The sequence below is a fragment of the Entelurus aequoreus genome, linkage group LG01 (genome assembly GCF_033978785.1).
Source record: "Entelurus aequoreus isolate RoL-2023_Sb linkage group LG01, RoL_Eaeq_v1.1, whole genome shotgun sequence".
Taxonomy (NCBI): domain Eukaryota; kingdom Metazoa; phylum Chordata; class Actinopteri; order Syngnathiformes; family Syngnathidae; genus Entelurus; species Entelurus aequoreus.
In genome coordinates, this window is record NC_084731.1 from 16,852,729 (window position 1) to 16,874,211 (window position 21,483).

The 21,483-nt window shown below is 39.2% G+C and overlaps 1 protein-coding gene and 1 long non-coding RNA gene across 7 annotated transcripts in view; one reads left to right on the forward strand and one right to left on the reverse strand.

The window, feature by feature from the left end:
• magi1b (membrane associated guanylate kinase, WW and PDZ domain containing 1b) overlaps positions 1-21,483 on the reverse strand; it is a 430,901-nt gene that overhangs the window by 237,859 nt on the left and 171,559 nt on the right. The window lies entirely within an intron of this gene.
• On the forward strand, positions 7,226-12,306 carry LOC133648505 (uncharacterized). Its single transcript, XR_009825878.1, has 3 exons — positions 7,226-7,415; positions 7,715-7,890; positions 12,076-12,306. It is a non-coding gene; the product is annotated as an uncharacterized LOC133648505 (long non-coding RNA).

Sequence of the window (21,483 nt, forward strand, 5' to 3'; positions counted from 1 at the left end):
ATTCTTGGTGTTGGCTTTTATCAAATACATTTCCCCAAAAAATGCGACTTATACACCAGTGCGACTTATATATGTTTTTTTTCCTTCTTTATTATGCATTTTCGGCCGGTGCGACTTATACTCCGAAAAATGCGGTACTTATTTTTTTTATTTTAAGAAAACACATGTTTAATGTATAATAACATAGTGTTTGTTACATTATTAGATAATATTGAATAAAATTAATGCAATTGCATGCAATAAATTGTTTTTTTTTTCTGTCAAAATGGAAAGAAAGGTTTGGTCAGATGGTTAATGTATGAATTATTGTTATTGTATATATATATATATATATATATATATATATATATATATATATATATATATATATATATATATATATATATATATATATATATATATATATATATATATATATAATATATATATATATATAATATAAAATAATAATAATAATTTTATATATATATATATATATATATATATATATATATATATATATATATATATATAAAATTATTATTATTATTATTTTTTATTTGCTATTATTATTTTAATTTATTTACATTTTGGATTTTCCCAGTTCATGTAAGCTTCTTTCAATGGTGTGAATGTGTGTGTGAGTGGAGGGGGGTGGGGGGGTTGTTTTGTTATATGTTTTGGCTGCTGTTATTTTTAGAAAATAATTAACAAAAATATAAATAAAATAAAAAAAAATGGAAAAAAAGAATACATTTAGTCAGTACTTTATTGATGCATATTATTTCCAGGCGTTGGCCGGCTATATAAAAAGATGCGGCGGTAGTTTGACACATGCGGCCTAAAAGATTGCCACCAGAAATGCAGGATAGAAATATTCAATTCAAAAATCCTCCACAAAAGGCAGGAAACTTGCAGTAATACAAAGACGGCACGAGCAAAGGTGACAAAGCAGGGAGACCTAGTATGAGTACGCCCTCATTTTTTTAACGACATTGTAGCCTGAGCAAGGACAATATAACAGCCACGGCACACAAACACGGTGTATACTAGAAACTGAAGCTGACAACATTCAGAGATTCTTTGACTACAACCTTCAGTGTTTCCCATAAACTGCCAAGATACCTGTGGCGGTGGGGGCGTGGCTATAGGCGTGGATGGGGGCGTGGTCACCATGACATCATCGAGTAATTTGCATAATTTACTACAATGATATGATTTTCTCTAAAAAGGCTCAAAAAATGTATACTTACTAATTAATAATAACAGTTTTGTTTTAAACGTCCATCCATCCATCCATCCATTTTACAAAATAATTACAACACTTTATGTACATATTTACATACAGATTTGAACAATAAGTTATTCACTGAAATATATTTATTAAATGTGGTTCTTACAAAAAATATATCTTATAAAGTATAAAAGCTAAAATGTCTCTTAAAGCTCTGCCCCTTTAATTAGTGCATACTAAATAATTTAACTTTAGCCTACTACTACAACCATATTATTTACCAGCAACATAAAGTGAAACAGAGGCAGAGGTGTCCTGCCACAGTCAGTAACAAATAAACAGAAAACAGTAGTGGTCAAATACAAATAAGGCAACAAGAGAAGTATCCTACACTTCTTTTTTGTAAAGTAAATCTGAACAGCCTATATGGGCATCTACATCAACTATATGATTTTCCTGAGAAGCTGGACAGGACAATTTTTATTTTTTTTAATTTTTTTAATTTTTATTTTATTTGTGGCGGACGTAATTCTTTCGTGGCGGGCCGCCACAAATAAATGAATGTGTGGGAAACACTGACCTTATACACTTAAATATGATCTAAAACTTTACCTCATCAATAAAGTGGTTCGAGTAACTTTACCTTGGAGAGGCAAATTTATATAAATGCTAAATAATTAGCTCATATACATCCCTGAATACAGCACACTAAGCCTATTCCACGACATAATGAAGAGGGCTGCAGTTTTAAGAGTCCAAAGGCTCTTAAAATGTGGATGTTTTGTCAGAAAGTGCCCCCGTAGGTTATATTCCTCAGAGACTGCGTTTACTTAATTGCAAAGTAAACACATCAGCTCTCACTCTGCACTGCCCTCGCTACTCCTTTCCGGCGTGTGCAGATAGACAGATAGTTAACAGCATGAAGAAACAAAAGCTCCAGAAGTTTTGTTGAGGATTGATGTTCCTTTTTTTTTAATTATTTTCCTTCCTCAGTTGTATTTATTTATACTGATTCCTTAATTTAAGCTTGTAAAACCGAAAATATAAACATAAAGTAAACATTACAAAAGTATAAGCTGGTAAACAAAACACATAACCTGCTTTCAAGGTGTTTTTGAAAACATGTACTGTAGGACAGGGATAATCAACTATTTCACAAGCCCAAAGGACATTAAAAAAATTTGGATTTTCCGTCAGAAAGTGCCTCCGTAGGTTATATTCCTTAAAGACTGTGTTTACTTAATTGTAGGGCTGCAACAACTAATCGATTAAATCGATTAAAATCGATTATAAAAATAGTTGCCGATTAATTTAGTCATCGATTCGTTGGATCTATGCTATGCGCATGCGCAGAGGCTTTTTAAAAATAAAAATAAAAAAGTTTTTTTTTTTTTAAATAAACCTTTTTTTATAAACTGCAACATGTACAAACAGCTGAGAAACAATAATCAAAATAAGTATGGTGCCAGTATGCTGGGTTTTTTCAATAAAATACTGGAAAGGACAGAAATGTAGTTTGTCTCTTTTATCCGATTATTAATCGATTAATCGAAGTAATAATCGACAGATTAATCGATTATCAAATTAATCGTGAGTTGCAGCCCTACTTAATTGCAAAGAAAACACTTTGGCTTTCACACTGCACTGTCAATAAAGTCATTATTGTTACTACTAGTTTCCAGCATGTATAACTAACAGCATGAAGAAACAGAAGCTCCAGAAGTTTTGTTGAGGATAAATGTTCCTTCTTTTGAAATATTTTCCTTCCTCAGATTTATTTATTTACTCTTGTAGTAGAATTTCTGACCTTTGAACTATATTTCGTGTCTATTAAGAATGTCTGCTCATTTCATTTCTCTTCTATTCTATACCATTGAATAGACCAGATGTAGGACAAAGTTCAATATGAAGTCGTGCCGACCAGTCTACAAAATGTTTTGATTGTCTAAGCATGACTAAGGGATTCAAGGATGTTGCAAAACAAACATGTCGAAAACAACGGGACCTTGGGGCACGGGGAAACAGATAAAAATGGCCAGGAGACCAGGACTCAGAGAGATTGCTTCATTCGTGTGTCCTCCGGAGGACGTCTGTTTGTTTGCATGGACAAAACAATCCAACTTATGCACTTTTGACTATGGGTAAATAAAGTTTTTGTACTAAATTCACTTTTGTTGCTGATTAAGCTTCGGACAATCCACTACACTTTTCTTCCTTAATCTAGGATTTTAAGACTGAACATATAAACATAAAGTAACCATTACAAAAGAATAATGTCCATTGTGTATTTTACATTAAAAAAATGTCCATTGTGTACTTAACATGTATAAAATAAGTGAAGTGAAGTGAATTATATTTATATAACGTCAAGTGACTCAAAGCGCTTTACATTGTGAAACCCAATATCTAAGTTACATTTAAACCAGTGTGGGTGGCACTGGGAGCAGGTGGGTAAAGCGTCTTGCCCAAGGACACAACGGCAGTGACTAGGGTGGCAGAAGCGGGGATCGAACCTGGAACCCTCAAGTTGCTGGCACGGCCGCTCTACCAACCGAGCTATACCGCCCCAAATTGCGGACGCGCACACATTTTCAGGACTTATGCAGATCCTAAATTCACATCAGCAGGTACCATAAGGTAAGAAAAGTTGGTTTTGCATAGTATTGCGAAACAAAATGCCAGATAATATGTCTGCTAACAGGTGCCATTTTACGCACCATAATAATACTCCTATGTTGAAGCACAGTACAATCCATCAAGTGATGCGGCTTCATAGCTTACCAAAGTCGTACTAAAAACATTTTGACCGATTTTTCAGTGCGGTGTGTAATGTTCTATATTCTCGATGGAGCATCTAAAGTTTTGGTGTAGTTTACTGCCATCATATTGCAGTCTGCACGTATCTCTTATGTGTGACTGCCATCTACTGGTCACACTTATCATTACACCATTTCCAAATAAAATTGCTTCGAGGTTGGTACACTTTGCCCACTCTTGGAGTCAACATGTGCATAGTCATGTACATAGTGTCATGTACATAGAGTATATACCCCCCCCCCATTATTTGTATATATTGTTTTTCAAATCACCTGACATGTATACTGTGTATATGTACATCATTTATCCAATTTTTTTACGTAATTTTTATATACATGTTACAGGTTATATACCTTTTGTTATTGAATGTATCAAATGTGATGAATATTTAATGGACCACAATGGAAACAAGCCTTTTGGCTTTTTGTGCCATCCATTTGCCTTTTTAAAGCATTACATGGATTCAATTCTTTAAAATGTCAATAAACTTCTCAATCAATCAATCAAAAGTAAGCACAACCAGAATTCCAGGTTATAAGTCGCATTGGGTTATTTTGAGAAAATGAAAGGATTTTAAGTGCGCCTTATAGTCCGAAAAATACGGTAGTCTGCTTCTACTTAACCCCTTGCTTCATTGTGAAACACTGTTGCCCCCTGCAGAGTCGCGGGGGTACTGCATACATGAGCCACACTCGTTTAAAAGGTTTCATCAGGCCTATTTGGGTGTTGTTTGGCGGGCCGAATTAAAATCCTGTTGAATAGATGGCCTGTAGTATTATAATAGTAATAATAATAATAATAATAATAATAATAATAATAATAGATTTTATTTGTAAAAAGCACTTTACATTGAGTAAACAACCTCAAAGTGCTACAGTGTATTAAAAAAATAAAAATAAAATAAAAATAAAATAAAAATAAAAATAAAAATAAAAATAAAATAAAATAAAATATAAAAAAATTAAAAAATAAAATAAAATAAAATAAAAATAAAAATAAAAATAAAATAAAATAAAAATAAAATAAAATAAAAACAAAATAAAAATAAATAAAAAAAATAAAAAAATTAAAAAAAAAAAAATAAATAAAATAAAAATAAAAATAAAATAACAATAAAATAAAAATAAAAATAAATAAAAACTAGAACAGCCAAATAGCTAAAACTAGTATGCATACTGTTTATCTAAAAAAAAGTTTTTTTTAGAAAGAAGGGTTTTTAAGCCTTTTTTAAAAGCATCCACAGTCTGTGGTGCCCTCAGGTGGTCAGGGAGAGCGTTCCACAGACTGGGAGCGGCGTAGCAGAAAGCCCGGTCTCCCATTGTTCGTAGCTTTGTCCTCGGAGGTTGGAGGAGGTTAGCTTGTCCGGAGCGGATTTGGGGGTGAGTAGTTCTTTGAGGTAGAAGGGGGCATTTTCATAGAGGCACTGGTGGGTTAGTAGGGAGACTTTGTATTCAAACCTGAGTGGAACAGGAAGCCAGTGAAGGGATTTGAGAGTTGGTGTGATATGGTCAATATTTCCGCACTCTCATCAGGATCCTAGCAGCAATATACACTTCTTAATACGGTATCTGGCGGACTGTAAATCGATGTACTAACAAATGTGCTTACAAAAGCAAAAACAATCAGTTTTCTTCATAGCATATTTCTTATTTCCTCTACAGGACATGTTGGCCTGATTACGGTTTGTTTACCTTGAGGAGTCATGTACAAAAACGTGATTTAAATGTCATAATGGATGGGGGAAGATGAGAAATACAGACTGAAAAAAAAAAATAGCTCTCCTTTAAAATATGGCAATAGTCACGGAGCCAACTGTTGTGCAGAAGCTTTTACAGAAGCAACTCTCTAAATAACCATAATAAATATGCTGTACTGTAAAGCAAGCCAGCTACTCCACGTTTTCCAGGAAGATACTAAGGCATGCTTCCATGGATAATGTTCAGTGTGCACACAAATGTACACACAAACACAAGGGTAAGGCAAACAGACTGTCGTCATTTTCCAAAGCCAAAACAGATCCATCCACCATCTTGGCCACAACTAGTCTGCCAGTTTTTTTGGTGGGGGACACACACACACACACACACAAGCACGCACATACCCAGGATGACAAGCTGACTGGGGTTTGTTTGCTCGGCAGGGGGATGGAGCCATCTGTCCCAGTGAAGGGTTAATCCAACCAAAAGCACAGGCTGCAGAATGCAACATTTTCCAGTCTTGAAGTGGTCTTGCTTGTGTTATTTGGGTTCATAGGGACACAGAACACGGCAATCAAAACCTCGCAGCTACCTTAAACCTGGCACCTGATTTTGCCAAAGCCCCTCAAGAAAACTCCCTTCATGTCGGTGGCATTAAATGTCAATGTGGCTTTGGCTTTTTGGCGATTGGTGCAGACTCCTTTCAAACGGGATAGAGTGTTTTGAGTGGAGGGAGGGTGTTTTCACCGACTGGAAGAGGCTCACACTGATGTGAGGACACACAAACACACACGACCACCAATCGGGGGATCCAAACAGGTCTTGCTCTGGACAAGAAATGTTAAATGATACAAGAAAAACATGGGCCTGGTTTTGGGAACGAGGGAAGGTAAAAGGGAGAGATTAGGGAAACAAAAACCTGAAGGGCCAAGCAGTGCGGTGTAATGCTAAATCAGCCAGAAAGCTGCCTGAAAATGTCCCTCCCCACCCCCGTCAACACGCACACATGGCCTTTTGTCTTTTGATTACACTCAGTCAAAAGCACCGTGGGCTAGCGGCTACCTACAGCAAAGAAGGGGCAAATGGGAAAGAAAGGCTCCAAAATGATCCATTTAGAGGGGCGGTGAGGGAGTGGGGACGGATGGATGGACGGTTGGATGGATAGCGATGGGGAGGTCATCCAGGCAAGAGGGACTGGGGGGTGGAAAGGGACTAAAATGAATCTAGAATGAAAAGGTGGAGTGAAGGAGAAGAAAATCTCCAGACAGACAAACAGATGCTGTCATGGCTCCCAATAATACATGTCAATACAAGCACATTATGTGGGATTCCACATGGAATACACATGCAATAATGCATGAGAAGTGACACTTTGTACACACTTAGTGTAAGCACACACACGCACACACACACACACACAGACATACCCGAGACAGACACACACAGCTTCCGTTTGACCACAACACATCAGCCTCCATTACTGCAAGCGATGTGCCGCCTCGTCCCTGATCCCTCCCGCCTGATGCACCGCCATCCTCATCCCGCCCGCCTCTCCATCCCAACCCCCAACCGTCAAAATCGCAGCGTTGCCAGCACAAAGCGACATACCTCCGTCAACGAGCCCCTTCTCCTTCCCCGGCGGTCCACGGAGCGTCGACAGGAGACGGAAGGGAAGACAATCCGTTCAGGTGTGGAAGAAAAATCACGGTCCCCCTCCCCGTCCTCCGTTCCCAGCATCTGTGCCCTGTCCAGTTTGGTGATGTTAAGCTAAAGTGAGCTAAGCTAAGCGGTGTCCACACATTGTCTCATACCCACACATGCACACACCAACGCTCGGCTTCTCCCAGTCTCTCGCTGGCTGACTGAGCCCCGCTGTCTCCCGTCTCGCAGGCACCCACATGCACCCGCCCACCACCCCTCTTCTTCTCTCTTTTTCTGTCCCACCCTCCCTTTCTATTGATTGTTCACCCCCATTATTTCTCTTCAGGTTCTCATAGGTGCGTAGCAAAGAACAGCTGCGGATTGAGCCCCGTCCACAAGGCACACCATAAAGTCAAATTGGATACAATCAACAACGGGGGCCACGAGCAGTTCAAGTGATGAATAATACAGCATCAACCTCCCCAGTCTAAGGAGACTCCAGTCAAGATAAAGCCAAATTAGGTAGGTATTACTTTAAATATGTGTATTATTGGAGGAAATACACCACATCGTATGAACATACTGGCCTTTACATTGCTGCTCAAAGGGGTCATATTATGATTTTAATCTCCTTGTGGTCTAAATCAGTGGTCCCCAACCACCGGGCCACGGCCCGGTACCGGTCCGTGAATCGATTGGTACCGAGCCGCACAAGAATTTGAAAAAAAATATTTAAAAAATAATAATTTTTATTGTTGAATTAAATCTACAAAAAAAACACAAGATACACTTACAATTAGTGCACCAACCCAAAAAACCTCCCTCCCCCATTCACACTCATTCGCACAAAAGGGTTGTTTCTTTCTGTTATTAATATTTCTGGTTCCTACATTATATATCAATATAGATCAATATACAAATATATACAACATATACAAATCAATATACAAATATATTAGCATACATTTTTTGTAAAAAATGAAAATAAATATCTGATTGACTTATTACTTCAAAGCAAGTTATTCATTAAATTATACATTGTAAAAATGGTAATAGATTTTACGGTAAAAAAAAAAAGAAAAAAAAAAGGCTGCTCTTTGACCAGAATTTTATCATTAGAAAAAAACAGTTGTACCATTTTTTTCCTATTTTCAGTAACACACCGCAAAAAACACCACCGTAAAGTTTATGATTAACACAGATTCACCACCTCATAATATTATTGCACAAGAATATATATTTTTTACGTACTCCGTAAAAAAAATCTGTAGACTAGCAGCTCTGTCGCCAGAATTTTACCGCCTTTTTCCATTTATCTATTAAACGAGACAAGAAGCAAGGAATCAAGCAGAGACAGAGTTGAATTTTGCTCATGAGGAGAGATGTATTGGGCTGTACACTCAGTTACAGTTTCACCCTACGCTCTAAGGCAGTGGTCCCCTAACACCGGGCCGTGGATCGATTGGTACCGGGCCGCACAAGAAATTAAAAAAAAAAAATTCAAAAATGTGTTTAATTTTTTTTATTAAATCAACATAAAAAACACAAGATACACTTACAATTAGTGCACCAACCCAAAAAACCTCCCTCCCCCACGTACACTCATTCGCACAAAAGGGTTGTTTCCTTCTGTTATTAATATTCTGGTTCCTACATTATATATCAATATATATCAATACAGTCTGCAGGGATACAGTCCGTAAGCACACATGATTGCATTTCTTTATGACAAAAAAAAATAAAAATAAAATACCCCCCCACGGTCCGTGGGACAAATTTTCAAGCGTTGACCGGTCCGCAGCTACAAAAAGGTTGGGGACCACTGGTCTAAATAACATTAGGGATCGACTAATTATGACATATATCAGCATCGGCCTTTTTTAATAGGTATTGCCTGAATTCCGTGACGTTAGGGGTGTAACGGTACACAAAACTTTCGGTTCGGTACGTACCTCGGTTTAGAGGTCACGGTCCGGTTCATTTTCGGTACAGTAAGAAAACAACAAAATATAAATTTTGGGGGTTATTTATTTACCAAATTTGCAAAATCTTCCACCCAAAATATTTTTCATAGTGGAATATTTGATGTGAAGTAATCGGAACCTTGGATAGGTCAATAATTCATAATAACATTGATTTTGATTCAATATTATGTTTTGAGCAATGACAGTTTGAAAGGAAAAAAAAAACAGCTTTGTTTTATTAGTCAACATTGCAACTTTTATTAAATTACATTTAACCTTTAAGCTTTTTTATTTCACTTTTGTTATGTTTATTTAAATAGTATTTTTAGAATGTGCCGTGGGCCTTTAAACATTATCTGTGGGCCGCCAATGGCCTCCGAGGCACACTTTTGACACCCCAGCTATAGATAATAAAAAATTAAATGTGATAAATCTATGGATAAAAAGCAGAGCCTGGCGACGCATGCGCGTTTATCATAACTCTCTCACTCTCTCTGTCTCTGCCCCTCCCTCACCAATGCTGATGCCAATTTGTTTTGTTTTTAACCCCTTCTTAACCCTGAACGTACATTGAAAATACACACAACCCTAACTCAAAATGCCGGACATTTGAGGCATTTAAGAAACTCCGCCCTGACAGCTCCGCAAAAGAGGACATGTCCGGTGAAAAGAGGACGTATGGTCAGTCTATCGTAGCCCGTTAGCTGCTAGCATGCAGTGTGTTGTGCCTCGGTGTGCATTGCTTACACAACTTGCGTTACGCTACTTAATATGTCCGTGTGGAAACTCGTTCGGTAACCAAACCGGAACCCCCGTACCGAAACGGTTCGGTACAAATACACGTACCGTTACACCCAAGGGGTCATATTACGATTTTAATCTCCTTGTGGTCTAAATAACATTAGGGATCGACTAATTATCGGCGCTGATATTTGCCGTTTTGACATATATCAGCATCGGCCTTTTTTTAATAGATATTGCCTGTATTCCATGACGTCACTTCTTCCCAATCCAATCCAATCCACTTTATTTATGTGTATAGCACATTTAAACAACAAAAATGTTTCCAAAGTGCTGCACAACAATATTAAAAACAATATTCAAATATTATCCTTAGCTCCACCAATGACTGAATAAAAACAAAAAATAACAAATATAAAACCAATATAAAAACAATATAAGAATAAATATGATTAAAAACGATTTTAAAGGGTAAAACCAATTAAAACAGTAAATAGAAGTAAAAATGTATAAAAAAAAACCACAGAGGACAACAGAGGACAGAGGACCACACAACTCAAGTAGTGAAAACCAGTGGCAAGGCAGAATACAGCGAATACGAGCAAAAAAAATCTACCTACCGGATTTTTCGGACTATAAGGCACACTTAAAATCCTTTCATTTTCTCAAAAACAGACAGTGCGCCTTATAACCCGGTGCGCCTAATGTACGGAATGATTCTGGTTGTGCTTACCAACCTCGAAGCAATTTTATTTGGTACATGGTGTAATGATAAGTGTGACCAGTAGATGGCAGTCATACATAAGAGATACGTGTGGACTGCAATATGACTCAAGTAAACAACACCAAAATGTTATATGTTCCATTGAAAATATAGAACATTGCACACGGCGCTCAAAAATCCATCAAAATGTTTTAGTAGGACTTTGGTAAGCTATGAAGCCACACCACTTGATGGATTGTACTGTGCTTCAACATAGGAGTATTATTATGGTGTGTGTATAAGGTAAAACATAATCTGGCGTTTTGTTTCGCAATATTATGCAAAAGCAACTTTTTTTACGTTCTGGTACCTGCTGATGTGTATTTGGGATCTGCATAAGTCCTGAAAATTAGCGTGTGCCCGCCTTTGTAGTCCGTGCCGACGCCGTAGTCGATAAGCTTCTTATTTTTCTCTGCCTTCTTGTTATGTGACATTCATCCTCCGCTGTTGCCATTTCTAATATAAAGTAGTGTAAAGTTCTTACTTATATCTGTCAGTAAACTCACCATGAAAGAGCTAAAACATACCGGTGTAGTGAGTTTACATTATTCACCCAAGGAACTTTAGTTATTAAAAATAAATATGCATCGTTTTTGCTCGGGCAAGGTTGCGTATCATGATTTAACTTTGCATCTACAGCAATGTTTGTTGCCATCTACGAGTACGCCTGTTTTTCCCGCCTTTATCCAAATATAACTACAGATGTCAACATTGTGTTTGTGCTGAAATATTCATTTACGACTGCTGCCTTTGGTAAAACTTGAACTCTTTTGCTTTCTTTTATTTAGACTTGCTGAGTTGATGCTTTACAAAACACTCGTAGCAAATATGTGTTCAAAAAGTACAAATAATACCAAGATAGCACTTAAATAGGAAACACTACGTTAAATCGAGGCAAATCTCAAACGGCTTATTTAAAAACAAGGCAAAATTGTCTTGTAACGGTTTTTGGATTCCCATTTTCTGCACTTATGGGGATCCCAACTACAGAAAAACCAGGTACCAACAGGCAAGACGAGTGAGTTCTGCATAACACGAACCTTTTATGTATGTAACACAAATGGTATAAACACCTGTTAGAATAATCATGTATATATATTATTACACAACTTTAGTATGCTTAAAGTGCGTTGCTATAGTTATTAGCTATTGTGCTCAAGTTAGACTTTTCTATCTGTGCAAGGACGAAACTTTTTGTCTGAGAGGTGGCCTCAGCCGCAGATGTTATCTTTGTTTTAGCCTGCTAACAACCAAGGACTTCAAGGACCTCAACGAAGATAAGACGACAGCACGCAGACGAAGCAGAAACAAGGCAAAATCACAAGGCCCCCAGTACATTCCGTCACGTATTGTGCGTACTGGACCTGCTTTGCATGATATATGTGACCACTCCTTTTAGAGGCGGCCTCAGTGGTGTTGACTAGGGAACTCCTGAATAAATAGAGGGACGCGGGAGCTGTACCTTAGAGCCTTAGGGCGAGACTGTGACTAAGTGTGCATCTCCATGCGTTCTCCTCATGAGCTAAATTGAACTCTGTCTCTGCATGATTCCTTGCTTCTTGTCTGATTAATAGATGTCATCAGTGTTTGAACCTGACAACACCTCATTAAATATTCATATTAGTTTGTTGAATGTACACTTATTTGACACAGTTATTATATTCGTAGGATTACAGCAGCTAACACACTCCTTCAGCCAAACAAATTAGTTGCAGTCTATCTTTTATGAAAATATAAAAAGTCAAATGTCACAGCCATTGTGTCATAAATATACACACTGTATCTCACAGTGACCTTTGAATTCAGACAAATGCCTATGAGTCATTCGTTGAGCTCCTAAAATATCAAATTGAAGACAATGGAAAGGCTTAGGGGTCCAACCCGAAAATAATGTTTTTAGTCATATCCGTCGCCGGTGCAGAGATGTCAGACATGTTGTTCTTCGGCCAAGAAGCCGCCTGGCATATATGTGTGTGCATAGGTCAGCTTGTGTTTATCAGATACAACACTTCCATAACTATGAAGGCAATGTAGACATGAAGAGCAAGTCCACATCGAGGAGTTAAGGCAAAAATGCAAACCTGCTTAGCATTTGGCAACATTTTAACATCATTATTTCTCAAAGGACAAAAACTAATTATTCAAATACTAAACTTTCAGTCTCTTTCTGGAGAAGCGCCAACATGTTGAACTGAAAAGGCAAGCTGATAACAACTGTAAAGACCTATTTCAATTAGAGATGTCCGATAATGGCTTTTTTGCCGATATTCCGATATTGTCCAACTCTTAATTACCGATTCCGATATCAACCGATACCGATATATACAGTCGTGGAATTAACACATTATTATGCCTAATTTTGTTGTGATGCCCCGCTGGATGCATTAAACAATGTAACAAGGTTTTCCAAAATAAATCAACTCAAGTTATGGAAAAAAATGCCAACATGGCACTGCCATATTTATTATTGAAGTCACAAAGTGCATTTTTTTTTTTTTTAACATGCCTCAAAACAGCAGCTTGGAATTTGGGACATGCTCTCCCTGAGAGAGCATGAGGAGGTTGAGGTGGGCGGGGTTGGGGGAGGTAGCGGGGGGTGTATATTGTAGCGTACCGGAAGAGTTAGTGCTACAAGGGGTTCTGGGTATTTGTTCTGTTGTGTTTATGTTGTGTTACGGTGCGGATGTTCTCCCGAAATGTGTTTGTCATTCTTGTTTGGTGTGGGTTCACAGTGTGGCGCATATTTGTAACAGTGTTAAAGTTGTTTACAGGTCACAGTGTGACGCAAAGGCAGTGCCTTTAAGGTTTATTGGCGCTCTGTACTTCTCCCTACGTCCGTGTACACAGCCGCGTTTTAAAAAGTCATAAATTTTACTTTTTCAAACCGATACCGATAATTTCCGATAGTACATTATAAAGCATTTATCGGCCGATAATATTGGCAGCCCGATGTTATAGGACATCTCTAATTTCAATCAAATGCAACTACACTTTTAAGTTTGTCTTAAAAAAGGTTCTATATACCGTATTTTCCGGACCATAGGGCGCACCGGATTATAAGGCGCACTGCCGATGAATGGTCTATTTTGAATCTTTTTTAATATATAAGGCGCATTAAAGAAGTCATATTTTTCTTTTATTTTTCTAAATGTAAAAGACTTCCCTGTGGTCTACATAACATGTAATGGTGGTTCTTTGCTCAAAATGTTGCATAGATGATGTTTTACAGATCATCTTCAAGTAGCTTTCTGAGCATCTCTTCAGGACGCGCCGTTTTGTGGGCGGTCTTATTTACGTGGCTCACCTTGGACAGCGTCTTCTCCCCGTCATCTTTGTTGTAGCGGTGTAGCGTGCAAGGACGGGAGTGGAAGAAGTGTCAAAAGATGGCGCTAACTGTTTTAATGACATTCAGACTTTACTTCAGTCAATAACGGAGCAGCATCTCCTTTACCATGAATTGATTAACGTGGACCCCGACTTAAACAAGTTGAAAAACTTATTCGGGTGTTACCATTTAGTGGTCAATTGTACGGAATATGTACTGTACTGTGCAATCTACTAATACAAGTGTCAATCAATCAATAAAAAAAAACTCAATCATCAACTAAACTTGTTAACTATCTGGCTAACTGCACACGCTGGAAACGAGTAGCGAGGGCAGGATAATAAATTTATTGACAGTGCAGTGTGAAAACTGATGTGGTTACTTTGTAAATAAGTAAACACGGTCTCAAATGAATATTTTGAGCCTAAATGAAGACAAAACAGAAGTTATGTTGTTCGGTCCAAGTCGCTCCCCCTCCCTCAACGTTGACCTCGGCACTCTGACCCCGTATCTCAGCGACTGTGTCACAAACCTGGGGGTAAAGTTCGACTCAGATTTTAAATTCGAAAAACAAATCAGCAGCGTCGTACAAAAAAGCTTTTATCAATTACGCCAAATAGCGAAAGTGAAACCGCTTCTATCAGGACATGATCTCGAGAAATTAATCCACGCCTTTATCTCGACTCGTTTAGACTACTGCAATGCCCTGTATGTAGGCATTAGCCAGGCCTCCCTCGCCCGCCTGCAGCTCGTGCAGAACTCTGCTCCTCGTCTGCTAACACAGACCCGCAGACGTGAGCACATCCACCCTATATTAGCGTCCCTTCACTGGCTCCCTGTGCGTTACAGAATCAATTTTAAACTCCTTTTATTTATTTTTAAATGTCTAAACAACCTCGCGCCAACATATCTCTCCGACCTCCTTCAGCCTTACTGCCCCACCCGATCCCTAAGATCAGCCGATCAGCTGCTACTGACGGTCCCTGACACAAGGCTGAAGCTTAGAGGTGACAGAGCTTTCGCCGCTGCTGCTCCCAAGCTCTGGAACGACCTACCTCTGAGTGTTAGACAAGCCTCCTCTCTTCCTGTTTTTAAATCTCTCTTAAAAACATACTTTTATTCCATGGCTTTTAACACTGAGTGATACCCATCCTGCAATGGCACCCCATAATACACCTGCTGTGAACCTGTTTTTATGTTTTTATATTTTATTTATTTATTTTTTTATCGTGTTCTGTTTGTGTTGTGTTGTGTTTGCTCGGTTCTCGTATTATTTTTAACCTGCCCATTGCACAGCACTTTGGCTACCCCTGTGGTAAATTTTAAATGTGCTTTATAAATAAAGTTGATTTGATTTGATTTGATTTGATAACCTGCGGTGGCACTTTCTGAAGAAACATCCACATTTTGGTGTCTGGCCCCTGAGCCCTTGGAACTGCGGCCCTCTTCATTATGTAGTTGAATAGCCTTGTCCTAAGAATGGGCCAATAAAAACAAAATCTACTGTTAAACGCGAAGTATCACAAAAATTGGCATGAATAGGACTGAAATGCTGTCAACGTTAGGAACAGGAAGGTTTGTCAATGGAACTCATGTTCACAGGGAACGCCAATTTGTCCCCAAAACACTCAACCGTCCCCTCCTGGACTAAGCAATGTCGAAGCAACCACTTGAAACCTGCGAACAAACTATGAAGCAACACATCTCATCTCCTTATGTTGTTGTGGACGAGACCACCTATATGCTAGCTCAATGTACACACATGACGGCAATCGTAACTTGACTCACACTTTTAAATGTTTTACACAGTCTCGAATCGGCAGAAAAAGGAATTATAATGAATGTTAACGTAAAATAATTATTTTTTTAAACTGATTTGATAGGGCCTCATGACTGCTACAATGGCATCAGATTGCCTGAACATTTTGCACCTTCTTAGCATAAACACACTGCTGCTCCCGTCATTCACCCTCTGTTTGCTAGGGGTCCATTCAACTCAGCATGGAGGCGTTACCTTGAAAGAAACCCCCACCAGTCGCTCTTATTGTCATCGGCAGCATGTTAAGACCCCCCATTCAATCTGTCCCACGGTCAGTATGGCTCGGTATAGAAACCAGGTTTTAACTAGAGATGTCCGATAACATCGGACTGCCGATAAATGCTTTAAAATGTAATATCGGAAATCATCGGTATCGGTTTCAAAAAGTAAAATGTCTGACTTTTTAAAACCTCGCTGTGTACACGGACGTAGGGAGAAGTACAGAGCGCCAATAAACCTTGAAGGCACTGCCTTTGCGTGCCGGCCCAGTCACATAATATCTACGGCTTTTCACACACACAAGTGAATGCAAGGCATACTTGGTCAACAGCCATACAGGTCACACTGAGGGTGGCCGTATAAACAACTTTAACACTGTTACAAATATGCGCCACAATGTGAACCCACACCAAACAAGAATGACAAACACATTTCGGGAGAACATCCGCACCGTAACACAACATAAACACAACAGAACAAATACCCAGAACCCCTTGCAGCACTAACTCTTCCGGGACGCTAACTCCTACCCCCCCCCCCCTTCCACCTCAACCCCGCCCACCTCAACCTCCTCATGCTCTTCTCAGGGAGAGCATGTCCCAAGTTCCAAGCTGCTGTTTTGAGGCATGTTAAAAAAAAATAATGCACTTTGTGACTTCAATAATAAATATGGCAGTGCCATGTTGGCATTTTTTTTTCCATAACTTGAGTTGATTTATTTTGGAAAACCTTTGTTACATTGTTTAATGCATCCAGCGGGGCATCACAACAAAATTAGGCATAATAATGTGTTAATTCCACGACTGTATGTATCGGTATCGGTTGATATCGGCATCGGTAATCAAGAGTTGGGGAATATCGGATATCGGCAAAAAAGCCATTATCGGACATCTCTAGTTTTAACTTTAATGATTTGAGAATTACCGTATTTTTCGGACTATAAGGCGCACTTAAAATCCTCTCATTTTCGCAAAACTCGACAGTGCGGGTAATGTACGGAATAATTTTGGTTGTGGTTACTGACCTGGAAGCTATTTTATGGTGAAATGATAAGTGTGAACAGTAGATGGCACATGTAGACTGCAATATGATGGCAGTCACACATAAGAGATATACGTGCAGACTGCAACACGACTCCAGTAAACAACACCAAAATTGTGTATTTTCCATTGAGAATATAGAACATTACACACAGCGCTCAAAAATCAATCAAAATGTTTTTGTAAAAAAAGGCACGTGACTGAATACAACTTACCGTATTTTCCAGACTATAAGGCGCACTTAAAATCCTTTTTTTCCCTCAAAACTCGATAGTGCGCCTTATAACCCGGTGAGCCTAATGTAAGGAATAATTCTGGTTTTGCTTACCAACCTCGAAGGTATTTTATTTGGTACCTGGTGTAATGATAAGTGTGACCAGTAGATGGCAGTCACACATAAGAGATACGTGTAGACTGCAATATGACTCAAGCAAACAACACCAACATTTTATATGTTCCATTGAAAATATAGAACATTACAAAAATCTATCAAAATGTTTTAGTAGGACTTTGGTAAGCTATGAAGCCGCACCGCTTGATGGATTGTACTGTGCTTCAACATGGGAGTATTATTATGGTGTGTGTATAAGGTAAGACATTATCTGGCGTTTTGTTTCGCAATATTATGCAAAAGCAAATTTACTTTAAGTAGAGATGTCCGATAATGGCTTTTTTTGCCGATATCCGATATTGTCCAACTCTTAATTACCGATTCCGATATCAACCGATACCGATATATGTGTTGAGTTGGGGGGTCGTAGGAGGTAGCGGGGGTGTATATTGTAGCGTCCCGGAAGAGTTAGTGCTGCAAGGGGTTCTGGGTATTTGTTCTGTTGTGTTTATGTTGTGTTACGTTGCGGATGTTCTCCCGAAATGTGTTTGTCATTCTTGTTTGGTGTGGGTTCACAGTGTGGCGCATATTTGTAACAGTGTTAAAGTTGTTCATACGGTCACCCTCACTGTGATCTGTATGGCTGTTGATCAAGTATGCATTTCATTCACTTGTGTGTGTGAAAAGCCGCATATATTATGTAACTTGGCTGGCACGCTGTTTGTATGGAGGAAAAGCGGACGTGACGACAGGTGGTGGAGGACGCTAAAGGCAGTGCCTTTAAGGGACGCCCCCAATAATGTTGTCCGGGTGGTAATCGGGAGAATGGTTGCCCCGGGAGATTTTCGGGAGGGACACTGAAATTCGGGAGTCTCCCGGGAAAATTGGGAGGGTTGGAAAGTATGCTAATGTAAGGAATAATTATGGTTTTGCTTACCAACCTTGAAGGTATTTTATTTGGTACCTGGTGTAATGATAAGTGTGACCAGTAGATGGCAGTCACACATAAGAGATATGTGTAGACTGCAATATGACTCAAGTAAACAAAACCAACATTTTAAATGTTCCATTGAAAATATAGAACATTACACACGGCCCTCAAAAATCTATCAAAATGTTTTAGTACGACTTTGGTAAGCTATAATAATAATAATAATAATATATTTTATTCGTAAAAAACACTTTACATTGAGTAAACAACCTCAAAGTGCTACAGTGTATTAAAAAATATAAAAATAAAAAGATAATAAATAAATAAAAATAAAAATTAGAACAGCCAAATGGCTAAAACTAGTATGCATATATCTAAAAAAAGGCTTATTAAAAAGAAGGGTTTTTAAGCCTTTTTTTAAAGCATCCACAGTCTGTGGTACCCTCAGGTGGTCAGGGAGAGCGTTCCACAGACTGGGAACGGCGGAGCGGAAAGCCCGGTCTCCCATTGTTCGTAGCTTTGTCCTCGGAGGTTGGAGGAGGTTAGCCTGTCCGGAGCGTGGGAGGATTTGGGGGTGAGTAGTTCTTTGAGGTAGAGGTGGGCATTTCCATGGAGGCACTGGCTATGAAGCCGCACCGCTTGATGGATTGTACTGTGCTTCAACATACGAGTATTATTATGGTGTGTGTTTAAGTTCAGACATTATCTGGCGTTTTCTTTCGCAATATTATGCAAAAGCAAAATGATTTTAAGTGTGCCCTAACAGTCAGAAAAATACGGTATATGATCGACACTTGAGTGATTAGATCGGTATTTTGAATTTTTCAAATCATAATATTTACAATGTCTTAGTATTGCTAGATATGTGATTGGACACCAAAAAAAGACAACCCCAGCTTGTTGATACTCACACAGCCAAGTTAAGTGCAAGACGAGATGTTTAACTTACCACCATCCCACTGACACCAGCATGAAAATGTGTGTGTGCTGTTGCATCTCTCCATCTGTCTCTTTTCCTCCATCTCCCGTTCACCCCCACCCACAGTCCCACACACCCGAACTCCACCCAGCCCCCCGTCTCCATCCCCGCCGCTTCAGACCCCTCCTCCCTTCCTCGCTGTCCTCTTAGCCTATATGTGGGTCGCCCAATCGTCTGCACCGCTCCACCGCCATTCATTCCTCAGAACTGCACCAGCGGCCCAGTGTCCACAAGCCTCCCTCATTTTGGGAAGACGCCCCGATCGCATGGAACCACAGACCGTTGAGCAGGACGTACCGTGGTTCTATTTACAAAGAGAACGGACACAAAAGGTTGCACTCTAGAACGTGAACCAAAGACGGTGGTAGAAAGGGAGTGACTGTGAGCAGGGAGTGGACTGGAAGCGCTGGTGTCAGGACTTGGGGTCGGGGTCAACAATGAGAGCAGGATGCAGAGAGCCGGGGATAATGGGTATGCGTTTAGGGTGACCGCAAGGAAGGCTGATGGGGGAGGGTCGGAGAAGAGAAGCTGTATTAGCATTTTTAAGTTGGGTCATGGTAACACATACTTGCCAACCTTGAGACCTCCAATATCGGGAGGTGGGGGGTAGGGGGTGGGGGGTTTGGGGGCGTGGGGGGGGCGTGGTTATTTACAGCTAGAATTCACCAACTCGAGTATTTCATATATATTTCATATATATATATATATATATATATATATATATATATATATATATATATATATATATATATATATATATATATGTATGTATGTATGAAATACTTGACTTTCAGTGAATTCTAGCTATATATATATATATATATATATATATATTTATTTTATTTACATAGAAAAAAAAAAAAATACTTCAATTTCAGTGTTCCGGTGGCTATCCATTAGATGGCAGTATTGTCCTGTTTAACTTCTCCGTTCATGATGAGTATATCATTTCGGCCACCGTGTTCAATGGAGAAGTCTGTTTTACATATTTACAGGCAACATACACCTTCCCCTTCAAACTGTCCTGGATGAACTGAAATTCTTGTTTCCATTCGTTTTGGAACTTGCAAGCGTATTTCTTCATCTTGCTCGTCGACGGCGTCGCCATGTCTGTAATTTCCTCGTTCTTCTGCTTCGTCTCCATGTTGTGTGCGCAGTTGTGCACTCTACTCTCTAAAAGCCCTAGATGTTATGACGTTATTGGGCAGGCAAGCTGTTTATATTGTGGGAAAGCGGACGTGAGAACAGGCTGTCCCCACTCAGTCTCAGGTCCGCATTGAGCTGGAGGGGGCGTGGCCTCCAGCTCCGGCTGAATACCGGGAGTTTGTCGGGAGAAAATCTCTGCCGGGAGGTTGTCGGGAGAGGCGCTGAATACCGGGATTCTCCCGCTAAAAACGGGAGGGTTGGCAAGTATGTGGTAACAACTGGGAGAATGCCAGGAAAAAATCATAAAAATCCAAAGCTAAAGAGTATTGTTCATATTGCAGAGTCAGCGTTGAGAAGTGGTGCCTAGTCAGAGTACTCATGTTCAGTCCTGCTTTTGTGCACTCTGAGTCTGACTGACATTCCTCGAAAGAAAACTGGCAGCGTTCGTACGTGGTAAGTCAGTGAGGGCCTTATCACAGCCGGCGTTAGTCCCAGAGAGTCGGCATAAGGCAGTCCGCAGCAAGTTCACAGTAGCACTTCAACGGTTTTCCCCGAGATATTCAGAGATGCTACCTCAGTAGAAGCATTTAAGTCCGATCGTAAAACTAGTGGTTGGAGTGTTAAAAAACTGAAATGAAGGCTAAAATGGCATTCATGGGAGCTTTTAAAAATAAAAAGAAGAAAAAAAGAAGTAACTAAATAGTTACTGTTCACAAAAATGAGTTAGTTACTGAGTTACTTTTGAAATAAAGTAACTAGTACCTGTAACTAGTTACTGGTTTTTCAGTAACTAACCCAACACTGATCATGTTGTATGCATGCATGTTCCAAATAAACTCAAACAATTGTGAGTTTAG